Source organism: Centruroides sculpturatus, unplaced genomic scaffold, assembly GCF_000671375.1.
Source record: "Centruroides sculpturatus isolate CEXI.00-Female unplaced genomic scaffold, Cexi_2.0 scaffold599, whole genome shotgun sequence".
Classification (NCBI taxonomy): Eukaryota; Metazoa; Arthropoda; class Arachnida; order Scorpiones; family Buthidae; genus Centruroides; species Centruroides sculpturatus.
Genome location: NW_019384829.1, coordinates 340,634 through 347,193, shown reverse-complemented (window position 1 = coordinate 347,193; position 6,560 = coordinate 340,634).

Below are 6,560 nucleotides of genomic sequence, written 5' to 3'. Positions count from 1 at the left end.
AACTTCCTGTGGTTTTCTATTTGATCAGGAAGGTTTGTAAAGAGAGGGAGAAAAAAGAAAATAAAAAAGGAATTTCATCCTACTATATCATTTTTCAACGTTATTCTTTATCAATATAAGATTTTGTAATTAAATATATATTTTTTTCTGCGTGTAATTTTAAGAAGAATATTTCTATTATTAATTAAAAACTGATTATTTTATGACGATTTATAAAGGTCCTTTTTTTTTTATTACATCATCGAATGTTTGGAGAGTTGGTAAACCCAGCCATTTTCTGGTTATCTACTGGAATCTACCGGTTACATAGGTTTATGTAACCGGTAGAGTCGAGTGTAGGAGTAAACCGGTTGATATCATCACTCAATCATTTCTACGTAACATGTAAAGAAATCTCATTAATTCTAATCACAAGAAATTACTGTGTTTTGCGAATTTTCCATTGTTTTTTTTAACACCAATTTGATTTTTTCCCATCAACTTTTAAATATTTTTCTGGTAAATTTTATTTTCTTTATTGCTTTTTTTCCCCTTCTCCTCCTCTTCTTTTTTTTTAATATTTAACTATCATCTAAAGAATTCGGGTGGAATTTTAAAACGAAATTACTCTATCCGATTCAATTAAAGGCGAGAAAAATTATCGATTAAAAAACACACACATATACAAACACACAATTAGCAAAATTATATGTATATTAAAAAAAATAACCGAAAATGTTTTGAAAATTCAACCTGCGAGGTATTTTTATCATTTTAAAAAGTAATAAATAATAAAATATATTATAATTACCCGGAGAAAAGCTGGTTGCATTTAATAGGAGAGTTAAAAAAAAGAAGGGGGAGGGAATTTTTATTTATTTATTTTTTTCATTAATTTCTTGGAAAAATATAATTCGCGAATAAAAATAAAAACGCAGAAGAAGGAAGAAGAAGAAGAAGAAAAAAGGCATTTGTGTCGCTTTCACCTCTACCAGGTTAAACTAGTATCTAGCGAATGGCAAAAAAGAAGGCAATTTCGTTTGTGCAGCAACTTTTTAGTGGCATACCGTAGCTACAACACGGAATTAAGCGGCGCTAGGAGTTTCATAACATTCCACAATTTGACATAAACAGTAGGAAGAAAACAATGTTCCGCTTGTCTCGTACCGATGTTGTACAACTCTTTGTATTACCGGCTGTAAATGAGAACAAAGTTGCCGGAGCTATAACTCACACCAAATGCAAATGAATGCACACAGGAAAAGATCATATCTATCCGGCTAGCGTTAAGTAGGAGTGCAATTTAGCCAGTACCGCGACACCCGGCGTATCAAGAAAGTACTTCTTTATCTCATAAATACAGGGAGTCCCCAGATCTGCTGCCACGGTAATGTTGAAATATCTGTCTTAGGAGTGAAATACTCGGCCCATTAAGCCTCAACAGAATGACTTTCCATCACAAGTACTGAAACATTTTTCACAAGATCGTTTCAGCAGCTTCCCCCAAACTTTGGACTCCAAGTTATGCAGGAACACGTAAAAAGGCTTTAGACGCTGTTTGGTTGGTCGTCTTTAAAACTATGTTATTTGATTAAAAATTTATTTATGAATTGCATTTGACACTTTAAGTAGACTATAAAAACAACGCCGCTACACCAACGCCGGGCGGTAATCCCCGCGGCTGACTATTCTAACCTCCGAGACTTTCGCCGACCATAAGACATTGATTTAAGATTCTCTCGGCTGGGGGGAAGACAACAGTCGGTACACAGACGGCGTAATTGGAAGCCAGGATACAGAAAGATTACCACTATTTCATATTTTGTTACCTTATTTGTACGCAAACTTGTTCAAATATTCAAACTTCCTGTGGCAAGACTCACTTTACGCCACACGTTCTCCGATTGATTCTGGGATTACGCTCATTCAATTGCAAAAATATAATACACACGTATAAAATATTCAACTCCATTCTTTCTTCCTTCCCAACTTCCACTCCTCTTCTTCGTTTTTTTCTTCTTTTCTCCCTCTTAAGGGGTCATCCCCGGCCAAATGGATATTCACCGACCTCCTTTTGTTATCAAAAGAGCTACCGAACAGAAAGAAAACTCCATAAAACTTGTTTCGACCTCCTTTCACCTTCTTTAAACCTTTATAATATACTTTGGTTTCGAACGTTACTCGAGTAATTATATCTATCTGGTAACACGATCTTCGACGCTTGGTCTCGCTAATCCTATTTGTCTCGACAGTTTCTACCTTCTAAATGACTAAATTTAATCGCAAATGCTCCTACAATCATCAAAAATCTCTTTTCTCGCTTAATCTGTAGAGAATCAATTCGATTCTATGCAAAATCTATTTATTAAATCATTTATTCAAGTATAAAAGTCTCTGCGCTTAATACATGTAAACTGAATTTTTAATAATAAAAAAAAATCGTTTTATATAAGTTGATAATCATAAGCGCAAAAAAGAATTTAATAAAGATATTTCTGTAAAAATAAAAAGAACAACAACAACTATTAAAATTGAAATGCAGAAAGGAAGAAGCTGGCGGCACCAAATCAAAACATCTTTTAATCGTTGTACGACGCTATGCCACGCTCCAACTTGATTAAATAGGGAGTAATGGAGAGAGGTTCGGGCATAATAGGATTAGCAGCGCTGATAGTTCTATTATTTAAGGTGGTCATTGTAAGCTATTAACTAAATGGTAATTAAAGATTTTAACGACACGTGAAAAGTCGCACAAAATGTCTGTGGTTAGTTAATTGCTTTCGGATATTCCCTACTTTGGGGTTAAGTAAATGTTTTTACCCCCCAATTACATTAAGGATTTTATTGCCACCCGGATTGTTGGTCAACTTGTCCCAGGTAAATGAATACGGGGATGGTAATTGGTGTGTTATACACTCTTAAAAACTCCAGCGCTAATTATTTTTTTCCAGTTTAAAATTTCCACTTGAAATTAAATATCTATTGATTTTTCTACCAGTCTGTAGCGTTTTTGCAGTGTTGTAATTGAATGAAACCTTGCTCTTTTATGCACGTTATATCTGCCAATTCTCGATAATTGCTTTAAAAAACCTATTATTTATTTCGTTGTAATCCAACTGTAGAATATTATTATTAGCTTTACTCTTTTACGACAAGAATTTTCGTCACGGAAATTTTTTCATACGTCAAAAACTACTGTATTTTTGGTGTTGATTTCTCCAGACGAGATGACGATTCACGTCCCATTCTCAAATATAATGGGGGTTGTGAATTGTCAGCTAACTTACAGATTCCACAACTAAAATTATATTGTCGGATTTGATGCTTTAAACATTTACTGGGGTCGAATGTAATCTTTTAAATTCTTTACATATTTCACGTTAAGCAAAATACAATAAAAAAACGATATAGAATGGGTCTAAAATACGAGGTCCTCCCTCACCATCTTCTGGTAACTATCCGACTTTCACACAACTACAAATTATAATTAATTGAAAATTCTAATTAATGTAAAGCCTGGGATAATTGTTACTCATTGAAACGAATGTAAATAAATAATTTATCATTAATTCTTTTATAATTAGCACACACATACACAAAAAAACACACAAAGTTTCCGATTTCTTAATGCAAAAAAAAAAAAAAAAATACATCTGTACGTTAATTTATTAAACGGAGAAATTATTATTAAAATAATTCGCGTTAACCGTTATTAAGCAGCAATTACAATTGGAGCATTGTCCGATTGGCTTGAAATTAAATCGTTATAAATATCGGAAATGGGCGAAAATGACGTAGAAAAGTTACTAAGTGTTTCGGAAAGTTCACTCAGTTGGATTCACTCCGCAGAATATCAAAGGAAGATCTGGTCGTCAGATGAAGAATGTGATGTTCGCATCATCCGACAAGCCATCGGGTCGCGGCGACACCGTCAAGTGACGACGCCATAATGAACTTTGACCCTAAGTCGGATAGGAGCACTCTTGTCCATGACGTGACCTCCCTGGGAACGAGGTTCTATTTATGACAAGAGATCGTGACAGAAGTACGGAAATCCATCGTTTCCATCACCAGTCCCCATAAAGCTGCCTGCTAGACGTTCAAAGTTGATTTATATGTTGCCATTCCTTTTTTTCCCTTCACCGTCCGCCATTGTTTGTACCCGAATGGACATCCGTCCGTCATACATCAATGTAATGGGCCAGAAACGGACAAGGGGCGACACACTTTACTGCCCTCAAGGGATACAGTCCGTCTATTCGATTACTCAACCGACAAACCGGTCACTCTTTCTATCTTTCTCAGACGTTTTCGGAGGGGGGCGGCAAATTTAGTTCTCGTGTTTTCCACTGGGTGGCCAGAGTTTTCTGAGATTTAAGAACGGGCCAATTATCCTTGATTAGAAAAGAACCCATCAGTACCTCCGATTCTCCTTACTTTTTCAAATCTGCTTGTCGAGTAGCTCCAACCTTAAGAATCGATAGGTGGTCTGCTTCGTCTTCTATATCTTTTTAATTTCCGATATAATGCAACGAGATTTTAAAACGGAACAAAAATTAAATTTCCGCCCTTTTAATATTTTCAATTTTCCACATTTATATATATAGCATTTTCATACAATCCTCCACGGAATATCTTTAAATTCCGACGGTAAACAAGCTCATTAATGGACATTTACATTTCAATTGCTATCTTCTCTTTATAATAACTTTTACGGTATTAAAAATCATACATATAACTTTAAAAACTACAAAAATATCTATTTAAAAATATAAAAACCTCGACAAATTTAACAAACGAGACCTTTAAATGCTTATAGGCTATATAGCCTATACAGTCGATCCCCCCTATAACACTGTTGATTATTCCGTTTTATATGAATTCCATGTTGTACGAGTCATTTAGATTTTACAAATACGTGTACCGGGCTGTGAACGGCTCACGTATTTGTAAAATCTAAGTGACTCGTACAACATGGAATTCATATAAAACGGAATAATCAACAGTGTTATAGGGGGGTCGACTTGTACTAAATTATGTGTAGGTAATGTTTAGCCTAAGAAAAACATCTCTATATATAGTTTTATCATAGGAATTATATACTCTATCCTACTACCGAGGAGGAATTTAAGAATTTTAGTGTTTGAACGTATTGAAATGTGAAAAATTCAAGCAAAAGAAGAGAAGAATTACCTTACACTTTTTTTCACTCGATACTCTTCTACAGTATAAAAGGAATAAATAGGCTTTCATTTAAGAACAATCAATTTACTTTCTTAAAAAGGTTAGGAATTACACGATTCAGATAGAAATATATGAGACCAATATTAGGTAATCGTCAAAAGGAATCGAACTCTTAGGTATGGCTCTCACTTTCCCGAATTGAAAGGAGAGTAGAGTCACATCTAAACGTAACTTTTTAAAGATTTGTTTATTCAGCAGAAAAGTGTTTATCTAATCGACATGCGAGAGAGCGCTTCAGAATAATTTAAATTTCCATTTCAATTCCGGTTCATAGCATTTCTTACCTTATTCCAGATGCACGGCCATCTGTTTGTTTTAGTGTCATTGACCAGAATGAAGTAATCATCGTTACAATGCTTGAATAATACATTAAAATCTCTGTTTATATCCATAAGAAACGATTGTTTCTCTTTAATAGCATCCATCAGTCCACGTTTATTTTATTTTATTTTTTATTATTTTTTCCGTTGCCGAAATATAAAGCCATTAATTCCTAACAGATGGCGCTAGTTTGATAAATAATTTAATTTAAACATTTAATTTATCCCTTTTAATTGGGTTATTTTAATTATTATTAATCTCAAAATTTAACGATTTTAATCGATAGAAATTATTATATTAGATATCTTAAATGTATTTAGAGCGGTCGAAATTAAATTTATATCTAAAATTTCATCTAAATAACCCTTTCCGGTAATTAAAAAATACATTTAAAAGAATTATTTATTTATTTATTTTTTTTTTGGTGTGTGTGTGTGTAATGGGAAGAAGTCAGCGAGTCGTCTTGATGCATCGAGAGTTAAGTTAAAACAAAAACAGGAGGAAGAAAAAAAAAATAACAGGTCCGCCGGGTGCCTTGTGGGCTACCATCGGGTCGATCTATCACCAATGACACCGTCCGAAAGTTGGCATGACAGCTCAAGGGGTTCCGCCCTCAGCCTCCTGTGTTATTAACTGGTGTATTATTAACAGGAGGCCAGTAAACAGGCTTGACAGATGTCCTGGCAACAACAACGATGCTTTTCTAATGAGTTATCGTGTCCAACCTTTTCTCGTTCATCTATCAAATATTATACAGAGTTTAGACAACTTTTAACGATCGCCGCTCTCACCGTAGTCTTTCCTACCCCCTTGCCCTATTATCGAAAGGGGGTAAACGTGAAAATCGGGTGTTATCCGAAATTTTGCTTTATTAATTCATTTTTTTTTTTTTTGAAGAAATCGACGGAAATCTACGGATGAAGAGGAGCGAAGGTCAAAAGTCATACTTTGGGTGGAGTTAATCAAGAATTACAAGGCGGGTGGAGATGGTTATTTGATTGACGCCAAAGGTCGTG